We start from the raw sequence: 10749 nt of genomic DNA on the forward strand, positions 1-10749 counted from the left end.
AAAACCAGGGCCACTTGTGATTTCTGTCTTTTGCTGCCAGTTGGCTGCATGACTTGAAACGACTGAAGTGCTCTTTTTTTTCCCCCCACCACTCCTTCCAACCCATTCCAATGTGTTAGTCTTTAAGTTGCAGCAGGAATGTCTGGGAATAACTCACATCCCAAAGTGACAGCCTGAGAAATGAGGAGCTGGTCTCCTCCTCAGGCACCAGATGGAGGAACTGTCCTGCTCAACCCTTGGTTTTTTGGGAACAAAATCTTCTGTGGTCTCTGCAGGGACCCATGGCAGCACAGCTCCAGCATGAATTTCTGCTGCAGAGTTTAAATGGAGGCAGGTGGTGCTGAGGCCCAAAAGTTCCTGGGGAAGGAGGTTCTTTCTTAACACCTCCATGGTGAAGGAGGTTCTCTCTTAAAACCTCCATGGTGGTGGGTACAGGAGGCTGAGTAAAGAGCCAGCTAGAGCAGAGCATCAGCACTGTGCTTGGGCTGGGTAACTGGGGTGAGGCTGGAGGTACCCACTGGGCTGGGGGGCTGCACAGGGTGTGTGTGGCTGGGCTGGGGAGCTGTGGGGTCTGTCTGGCAGTGGGATTGACCCCACAGGGCATTCAGGGTGTGTAATTGTAGGGTGTGCTTGGCTGTATCCAGTGATACTGTGCAGCTGCGAGGTGTATTTGGTAGTGCCCATTTAGGCTGTGTCAGTGTGGGGTGTATTTGGCTGTATTCCTTCAGGATGTGTAACTGAGTGGGGTGTATTTGGTAGGGTACATTTAGGGTGTGAAGTTGTAGGGTGTGCTTGGCTGTATCCATTGATGCTGTCCAGCTATGGGGTATATTTGCCAGTGCCCATCTAGGCTGTGTCACTGTGGGGTGAGTTTGGCAGTGCCCACTTAGGCTGTGTCACTGTGAGATGTTTTTGGCAGTGCCCATTTAGGCTGTGTCACTGTGGGGTGTATCTGGCAGTGCCCATTTAGGCTGTGTCACTGTGGGGTGAGTTTGACATTGCAGATTTAGGCTGTGTCACTGTGGGGTGTTTTTAGCAGTGCCCTTTTAGGCTGTGTCACTGTGGGGTGTATCTGGCAGTGCCCATTTAGGCTGTCACTGTGGGGTGTTTTTAGCAGTGCCCATTTAGGCTGTGTCACTGTGAGATGTTTTTGGCAGTGCCCATTTAGGCTGTGTCACTGTGGGGTGTACCTGGCAGTGCCCATTTAGGCTGTGTCACTGTGGGGTGTACCTGGCAGTGCCCATTTAGGCTGTCACTGTGGGGTGTATCTGGCAGTGCCCATTTAGGCTGTCACTGTGGGGTGTTTTTAGCAGTGCCCATTTAGGCTGTGTCACTGTGAGATGTTTTTGGCAGTGTCCATTTAGGCTGTGTCACTGTGGGGTGTGTTGGGCACAGGCAGTGCCACCAGTGTCTCCACCACAGCCCAGAGCAGGGCCAGCAGCGCCTCACATGGTGAGGTGCTTTTTTGCCCTCTAATAAAGGGCAAAAATGGCCAGGAGGAGTGAAGGGGAGATACAGAAAGGTGAGAAGCAGCTCTGTGAGCACTGAGGCTGGTGAAGATGGTGAGGATGAGGTGCTGAGCAGGGGTTGATCCCTGGCAGCAGTTGTGGCCTGTGCAGGCCCCACACAGGAGCAGGTTCTCCTGACGGGAGTGGGCCCTGTGACCGCTCCACAAAGCAGGAATGGGACCTCTGGAGCCTCCACACAGGAGGAGGAGGATGTTCCTGGTAGGAATTGTATCCTGTGGAGCTGATTTGGGGCAGAAATTGTAACAAGTAGAGGCCCCACACAGGAGTAGTTCTCCTGACAGGAGCCGTGGCCTGTGAGGGCCCCACGGGAGCCTGGGCTAAGTGTGAGAAGGGAGGACGACTATCATGACCCAACCATACCTGTCCCAGTTCCCAATCCTTCTGCACCCCTTGGTGGGAGGTAGATCCCCTCAGAAATGGGGAAGTTGAGCCATGGTGGGTGGGGGTAAGACATTGTGTTAGTTTTATCTTTGTTTCTCGTTATCCAGATTGGTTGGCGATAAATCGAATTGCCAGGGATTGGAAAGGGGTCACTGTATTTTTATAGCAGCCCATCAGCTTTTTCCTCTTATTTTCCCCCTTGCCTGGGGTGGGCAGCACAGTGAGTGAACATCTGGCAGCCCACCGCAGCAGCAAACACTCATTTCTGCTACCCTAAGCACAGCTGGTGCCAAAAATGCTTGGCCCAAGCCCTGTGGCAGGGCTCATGGAAAGCCAGATGACTGTTGTCCATAAAAAAGAGAGATGCTGGTTGTTTCTCTTGGCTGGGCTCTGCTTCCGTGGTGCCTCTGCCATCCCTGGGGGTCTCACGGGTTGTCCCTTGTTGGAGGCAGACATGGTGGCAAGGTAGGAACAGACGTATTTGACTGAATGCAAGGTTCATGAGATGCCCAGGGAGTAGCTGCTGCATTAATGACCTTAGTTTTATTAGAAATAACAAGTTTAAATGTTTTTAGTAGATCTGGGGCCTGTTCACGGTGCTAGTGTGGCTCTCCTGCTGCCTGGGGGAAAGTGGAGAGTTTCTCCATTGTCAAATCCATGTCTTGGGGGCTCACTATTTCTGTCTTCTTCCTCCTAAGAGTAGGATTGGAAATTGAGGGAATTTAACCCAGTTGAGTGCTTGGCATGTAGTTCTGCTTTCTAGACAGCAAACCCAGGACCAGCAGATCCAGCCCCATGAAGTTGTAATATCAAGACAGGGCAGATGTGTTCCAGGGGAAGAGAAGCTTTAGGAACTGAGCAGGAGTTCAGCTGTATTCCTACAGCTGCTTCAGAGTGGTTTCCATTGCTGCTCTGGGTGGGGGATTTTTAATCCTGTCCACTGGAACTCACTTGAGGGGAACACATTTTTTGTAGTGTTGAGTGGTGGCCAAGCAGCTTTCATTGAGCAGACCAGTGCCAGGAGGGATTCCCATGCTGGTGCCATTGCTACTGTATGAAAAACCTGGCTTGGATATTCCATGAGTTTTCTGATGTTGTGGTATTTTAGAGTTGCATTGCTTCCAGGAAAAGGGTCATCCTGACTTTTCTTTGAATGGCTGCCTGGAGAGACTGAGCTATTGGGAGCATGGTGCCAGTTCTGGCAGGTGGGGATGGTGGAGATGACAGTGGCATGTGCAGGGGCACTGACTGGAATTTCCTCTCTCCTCTCTGCCATGAACTCTGATGCATTTTGAGTCTCTGCAACTTGCAAAGCAAAGATGTGATTCATGGAATCCTGAGCATACTTTGTGGTAACTTTATTAGCGCAGGAAGTTTATTTGTGGTCACTGAGTGTTCAGTCATTTAAAGCAGATTTAAGTAGCTTTAAAATTTATATGGTTTGGAAGCAAAATTTCAGCCTCCCTGGAATCAATGGGGAAAACCACCACCGCCACTGGGTGGTTCGACTTGTGATGCTTTAAGAAACGTGTCTTCTAAAAGTTTTCTGCTCTAATTGCATTCCTTTGTTCTTTTCCCTTAAAGTCTTGTGAAGAAAGCAATCTGAGGACCATGCATCCGTGACTCCTGGAACCAGCCTGTGAGCCAGGGCGATGGAAGTTCTAGAGGGCCTCCAGCGTACTGCTTCTGTGAGCATTCCCAATGGATGTGCCAACAGGATTTCCCAAGGAAACATGGAGGGAGGGAGCACTGATGCCTTGGAGGCCTGTGGTGCTGAGCACTGCGCCTCTGGCGACGCAGTCCCCGAAGAGCAGGAGGAAACACACAGGTATAAGAAGACAACCAAGGGCAGCCGGATCTGGAATTTTGTCAGACGAAGGAAAGGACTCTCTACGAATAAAGACAGGCCCCAGTCCATGATTCTGCTGGGAGTTGCCTCTGAGGCATCGGAATTAAAAAAGCCATCCTTCATGGACAGGGTACGCTCGTCAAAAAAGGGAAGATCCTCCAGGACACCCAAGAACGTGGATTTGAGAGCATCCAGAGTGCAGGACGTGTGTGACCCTGAGGAGGACCCTCATGGCAGTGGGCAGAGAGCTGTCTACAGGGTCAGGAAGCTGGGCGATGGCCGGAGGCCCTCCCGCCACTCCTACGCGGGCTACATCGAGGATTTGGACTCTTCTTTTGAGGACATAGAGCTGAACATCAGCATTCCTGAACTCGATGCCACTGAAAGTAAATGTCTCAGGGATATCAGTGGCAGATTACACGGTGAGGATAATGATGGTAACTGCCACAGAATACCGGCCAGGAAGAGCGAGTCTTTGAATTTTGAACACGTTAAGAGTCCTGCAATTACAGAAGGGGACAATCAAAAGAGGTGTGCTGTGCTCCCGCAGGAGAGCAGGAGAGGAAGGAGCTCTGATGTCTGGAGCTATCTGAAAGGAATTTCATTAGCTAGCAAAGATAATTCAAAGCTCCCAGATCAAAGGGCTGAAACCAATTTCCAGAACTTAGAAAATACAACTGATCATTCCGCTTCTTACTTTGACTTTGATACAAGATGTGAGGAAAATCTCAGCCAGCGAAAAAAATCAAACGGTGCTGCCAAAGCCACTCACTTTGGGGGTGTTGTGAGGTTCTTAAGCAGCGTGGCCGAGGCGGCTCGGCGGCTGCGAGGCTCCTCGAGGGCGTTCTCCCCCGATGAGAAGAGGCCTCAGCGCAGTTTCCGCGGCCGCAGGCAGGACGTGGCCTCCCCCAGAGAGGGCTTGGTTATCGAGAACGAGAGCGCCAAGGCCTTCTGCACGGTGGGAGCCTGCCTGCAGTCCCCGGATTCGGGCACGTGGGAGAACCTGAGCTTTGAGAGTTTGGGGGGAAAGGAGCCCCTGCAGCCCTGCAAAACCACAGATGGGCTAAAAGGCCTTGGTTCCTCTGGCCTGGACAGTGGCAGTGACAGGCTTAATGAAACCTCACCTTCTCCCTTTGGGCCAGAGCCATCCATGTCCCAAGTGGCAGAGCTTGCAGATGGCTCTTTCACTGAGCTGAACAGCAAAGACCCCTCTGAGGATCTGGTTGAACTTCCACAGATGACTCTGGCTGAACCGATTGAGGACTTAGGCACTAATCCAGAGAAGACCCAGGTCATGGCCAGGGACCTGCCACCTTCTCATGATCTTTCTGTGAATAGTCTGGATACTGTGGACCTGGCCTGTTCTCCAGCTGCCAGTGGGGACTTTTCTGCAGAAACTGAAGTGCAGACTCACCTTCCACAGGCATCACCAACTAAATTTGATTCTGGGGATGTGGCTTGTGCCCCAGTGGTTGCTCAAGACATGAATCCATCTCCAACAGTTGCTCAGGAGCTTTCAGAGACAGAACTGGATAATCAGGACTTGAGAAATCCTGAGCTGCCTTTGCAAAACTTGTCTGGAAGTGAGCTGGAGTTTCAAGACACTGGCAGTACCCTGGAGAGGGTCGTGGGCAGGGACCTGGCACCTTCTCCTGATCTTCCTGTCAGTAATCTGGATGCTGCAGGCCTGGGCTGCTCTCCAGCTGCTGATGGTGCCTTTCCTGCAGTGACTGAAGCTCAGGCCCACCTTCCACAGACATCACTGACTAAACTTGATACTGAGGATGTGGCTTGTGCCCCAGTGATTGCTAAAATCGTAGATCCATCTCCAGCTGTGGCTCAGGAAATTTCAAGGACAGAACTGGATAATCAGGACTTGAGAAACCCTGAGCTGCTTTTGCAAGGAGGTGAGCTGGGGATTCAGGACCTGGGCAGTACTCCAGAGACATCACAGGTTGTGGGCAGGGATGTACCACCTTCTCCTGATCTTCCTGTGAATGAGCTGGGCACTGTGGACTTGGACCATTCCTCAGCTGCCAATGGTGACTTCCCTGCAGCACCTGAGGCTCTGATCCACCTTCCCCAGGCAGCTGTGACTGAAGAGAACCAAGACACTGGCAGTACTCTGGAGAAGAGTCAGGTCACAGGAAGGGACCTGCCACCTTCTCACGACATTCCCGAGAATATTCTGGATGCTGCGGACATGGGCTGTTCCGCAGTTGCCGACGTGGACTTTTCTGTAGTGACTTTTTTAAAGTGTTCCACAGTGAAAAGGCAGGGTTTGGAACAGCCTGGTGGCCGCATTAAAAAGCGGGGAACTGCTTCATTTGTGGAACAAAACTCTGTGGAGGTCATGGACAGAGTGGGGGAGTTTGACTGCAGCACGGAGTGCAGGCCCTTCCAGGTGCACGTCTCGAGGATTGTCTCTTCTGGACGCCTCAAAAATGGAAAGGTAGGAGCAGCTTTGTAAGGTTTGCAGTAAGACCACGCTGTTGTACATCTCAAAAAGCTGGTTTGCACTGGAAAGCATTTTTTTACATCCCTCATTGGGATTTGAAGGAGGTTGTTCTGTGAATAGTGGCAGCAGACACAGCTCTTAGATCAGTCTGAGTCTGAGCTCTTTAACCTCCAGAGCTGCTTCTTCTAAGACCCTTCGTGTGTATCAATGTCTCCTGAAGAGGGTGTAGCAGTTTATGCATTCCTAGACACTAGCTTTAGTTTTTTTCCTCTCTGCATTTAGGTTCATTTGAAGTAGAAGCTCCTAAGTAGAGGGGTTTTAGCAAACTGAGAGTTTTTAAATGTGCCGTGGGCAAACAGAATTCAGCAATTGCACTTTGACCTCTGTGATTCCTTACCTTAAAGAGTTGTAGGAGTGATGGGGTTGGTGATGAATGAGAGGTGGGCAGTGCTAGTGGCTCCAGTCATGGCAGGACGTTCCTGTCTGGTACAAGCAAGTCTTTCAAAGCCCTTAAAATCTTCAGAACATGTAAGTGGACATTGCATTTTCAACTAGGTTCTGGGTGTTACAAATCTGTCTTGTCCAGCTTATTGCTATGAGACCGAAGTCCTGTGGAGCCAGTGTGAAGCCCAGCTTTAGGGTTCTTTTGGGTACCTGCTGGTTAGCTGAGGCTGGAATGAGGACTTTTTCTTTTTTCAAGGTGCCAGGTAGAAAAATAAGATTGATTTGTGAAGAAACTTTCTCTTTTCCTATTGGGTTTGGAGAGACAAGAGATATTCCAGCGGTGGTGACATTGTTGCCTGTTGGAAAAGGGGTCACAGTAACTTCCAAGCAGAGGGGAAGTGTTTGAAAATTGGCAGCACATTAGAAATGCTGAGGGAAAGGATCTGAACTTCTGACTCGCAGCTAAAACAGGCAGCAGTATTGTTAGTTATTCCTGGTTTTGTTTTTCTGCTGTTTCTGTGTAATACAAAGAGTTACAGAAGCTCTCTGTGTAATCCCAGGCACTCCAGAGGAGTGAGTAGTGGTTGGTCACTTCTTGGGGTTTCTGGAAGAAACATTTTTAGGAGGAGCTTAGAAGAGCTGTGGTTTGATATCCCTTCACAGGGACCAAGCTGAAAACATTCTGGGCAGGAGCAAGATGAGAGTGGCATGAAAGGATGGAGTGGAGCAGAGGGAAATACCAGCACTCTTCTCCTGGAGCAGCCACATCCCTGCTGGGGGGGCAGGACCTGCCTGTCTGGTCCCAGAGCTCTCAGGGCACAATCCCAGCGCTCTCCCAGCTCAGCTGTGTGAACAGGAGATGCCCTAAGTCCCAGCTCAGCTAATGCAGCTTATTAACACGACCAAGAAACTTAAATATGGTGCTTGAGATAACTGGACAGGAAACCTCCCCCGAGTTCCCGTGGAGTGTGGCGATAGCACACGGCCTCCAGGCTGCTGAGGCTTCCTCTGGCAGGGAGGGCTGGCTGCCTCCTGGGCAGGGGCTGCAGCAGGGGGAGGAAAGCACACAGCCCCCCCGGCTTCTGGACACCTCCTGCACCCCAGGAACTCCTGCTGCAGGTCTGGCAGTGCACAGTGATCGGGTGGTGGCACCAAACCCAGAGCAAAGGGAGGCTGCAGGAGGGATCTCCTGGGCAGGAACAGCCCTGGAGAGTCTGCCAGCAGCTCCAGTAACAAATGACCTGAGATACCCCAGGGGTTTGCTCGCCTATCTCCCATCAGGGAGCGGCACTCGGAAACACTTTACCAAAAATAAACATGCGAGAGGAGTAACTTCAGCCCAGCAAACTCCAGCCTCTTATTGTTCTAGGGCTCAGTCCATCTCTTTGCTGGCACCTGTTTCTCAGGACAGTCACTGGCCCTGCTGCCTCCACTCCAGGCTGCTCTGATTAACTGTAGGATTTGTATTTCAAGGGAAGTGCTCAACCACAGGCAGGAGAAGGTGCTGCCAGGACAGGGTGGCTTGGCCAGGGCAGCTGCCCTGAGCAAGTTCCCAGCAGTTTTACAGTGTGTGAGCAGAGTGGGGCAGAAAGCATTTCCCAAACAACTGAAACATTACCCCAAGAAAAGCATAAAAGTGCCTGTTCCACAGAGGCTCCTGTGGGGAGATGGTGTGAGAAACTGAGGCTGGTGTAGCACAAGGGATGCTGGATGGGATTTAGGGGATGATCTGTACATTGCTTCTGTCAGTAAGTAAATCTCTTTAGTTGTATCTGCAATTAATGCACCTGGTTTTTGCTTTCCTGGTCTTGTCTTTTAAAATTCTAATGTCTTTGGGCAGGAGCTGAGTGATGATATGGGCAAGTAGTTTGGTAGGATTTGATCCTGGTGCTTTAAGGGAAATAGCATTGCAGCAGCATTTAATGAAAGCAGATGCAGAAAAGTAGAAAAGCACATCCCTGATGGTTGCTTTCAGTCCCCATCCCAAATTCTCATGTGTTCTGGGAACTTGTGAAACAATAGAGATAAAATGTTTTGAAGAATTGGAAGAACAGTAAAGGTCAAAAAAATTGTCAGTGGAAAATGCATTACTCCATTCAGGCTGCTGCAGCTCTGGAGTCACAGTGCCATCCTTGTTCTGAGACATGAGACATGGAGTAAAAGATGTCATGGAGGTTTCACTGGGTTTTGGACAGAGTTTCGTTTTCCATGGCTCCACTGAAGTGAATTATCCTCCTCCAACCTCTAAAGCCACCACAGCATCCCAACAGGGAAAGTGCTGCTGCAGGAAGTCAGGCATAGCCCCAGGAGTTGTTTTTGAGCATTTCCAGGAGCTTGAGATGGTGTTCAGATGGAAAGCAGCTTTGATACCAGGTATTTTGCAATTCCAGCCTTCCATCAGGGTTCCAAAGTGGCTGGTGTGTCCATGGATAGGGTTTGTGGGTGATTTGATACCTCCTTTGGAGTGCCATGAGGAAAGGTTGCAAAATGGGCATCTGAATTCATATTTCAGGTATCAGTTTGGAGGTTTTAGAACTAAGAAATAAATGTCAGGTGTATTTCTGGCAGAGGTCCCTGCTTGTCCCAGGGCCATGACCAGGAGCATCTCTGGGCTCGTGTCACCCTCGCAGTGGCAGAGCAGAGGCTTTCACCGCAGTCTTTCTGTGCCCTCTGCTGGCTTGCTTGGGAAGTAAGAGGTTATTCTGATGGACCAGAAAGCCAAAATCTTTTCCTTGGGGTTCAGAATTTTATCTCCAGAGGGTTTGCAGGCTGCAGCTTGCTTCTGGCTGTTCTGTACCAGCCCCCAGTTAGGTTTGTGAGGCCGTTCTCTGGGGGAATCAGGATTGCCAGAAGTGTGCCAATGAGATTTCCATAGGCTTGTCAGTCTTGGCAAAAGCTGTGTGTCCCATAGGATGAGGTGCCAGGCTGATGGGATGCTGGGTTTGGTTTCAGGGCTCTGTAAGGGACCATGTGCTCAAACTCCTGCATCACTGCAGATGTTTCCCAGGAGCAAGTGTTGAGGTTGTTCCTCTGAGTCCTGGCCTGGGATCCAAACTGTCCCAGTGCCACAAGGGCTGTCCCTGGTGCAGAGTGTGCTGCTGCTCCGAGTGGCCCACATGGATATGGGTGCTGTCAGGGCCTTGGGAGGCTGTTGGGGTTCCATAGGTGCTCTGTGTGGGAAAGCAGGAGCCTCTTGCTGCGGTGGGTCCGACTGGAAGTGCAGCATTGCTGATTTGCCTGAGTGTGCACATGCCAGGGGATGGGTTTGCAGATCTGCTGCCTGATAGCTGGGGCAGAGCTCAGATCCTCCCACAGCTTTGGGGTTTGGCTTTAGTGCAGCTCCAAGTGCCTTTTCACAAGAGGAAGATCCAGCAAAGTTCCCTGTTTTATCAGGGTTTGTGGAGAAATTGCAGGTGATGCCCAAAGTGACTTTTAGCTTGCGATTGGTTTATTGTGGGAGCAGCTGCAGAGATGGGATTGCTGAGTGGATTTATCCCTTTCCTCCCACTGCTGAATGGCACTGACCAGGAAATAGTATCTGGGAGAGTTGATCTTCAGAGCTTTCTTCATCTCCTGGTTATTCAGCTTCTGGGTTGTGTCTCAGCCTGCTGTAACAAAAGGCTTTATAGTTCTTCCAAATTAAGAATTAGTACTTCACTTTCTAAATGCTTCTGTTGCCAAAAGAGTGCTGTGTTCCTGTCTGCAGCGAGGTGCAATTTACTTGCAGAATGAAGATTTTGGGTATTTATGGCTTTTAATATGGTTGTGTCTGAGAATCATTTTATTTTTAGAGGAGACAAAACCTCTAAAGCCTATCTTCAAGCTGTGCAGATTCTTGTGTTCATAATAACCAGGAGGTGCTAGCAAAATCTTGAATTAAAGCCTATATTTAGTGCTATCTATAGTGGGGTAGGGTTTTTTGGGAAACGTATTTTTAACATTGTCAGGGAAAGGCAGGTTGAGTTTGCAAAGCTGATAGGCTTTGCATGTATACAGAACCAGCTATGGAACACATGGATAATTCAGCTTTCCACATGCTTTCTTTAAACACATGCTGTGTCTTTCCTTTATCCCATTCCCAGCCTCAA

Source organism: Agelaius phoeniceus, chromosome 14 (genome assembly GCF_051311805.1).
Source record: "Agelaius phoeniceus isolate bAgePho1 chromosome 14, bAgePho1.hap1, whole genome shotgun sequence".
Lineage (NCBI taxonomy): Eukaryota > Metazoa > Chordata > Aves > Passeriformes > Icteridae > Agelaius > Agelaius phoeniceus.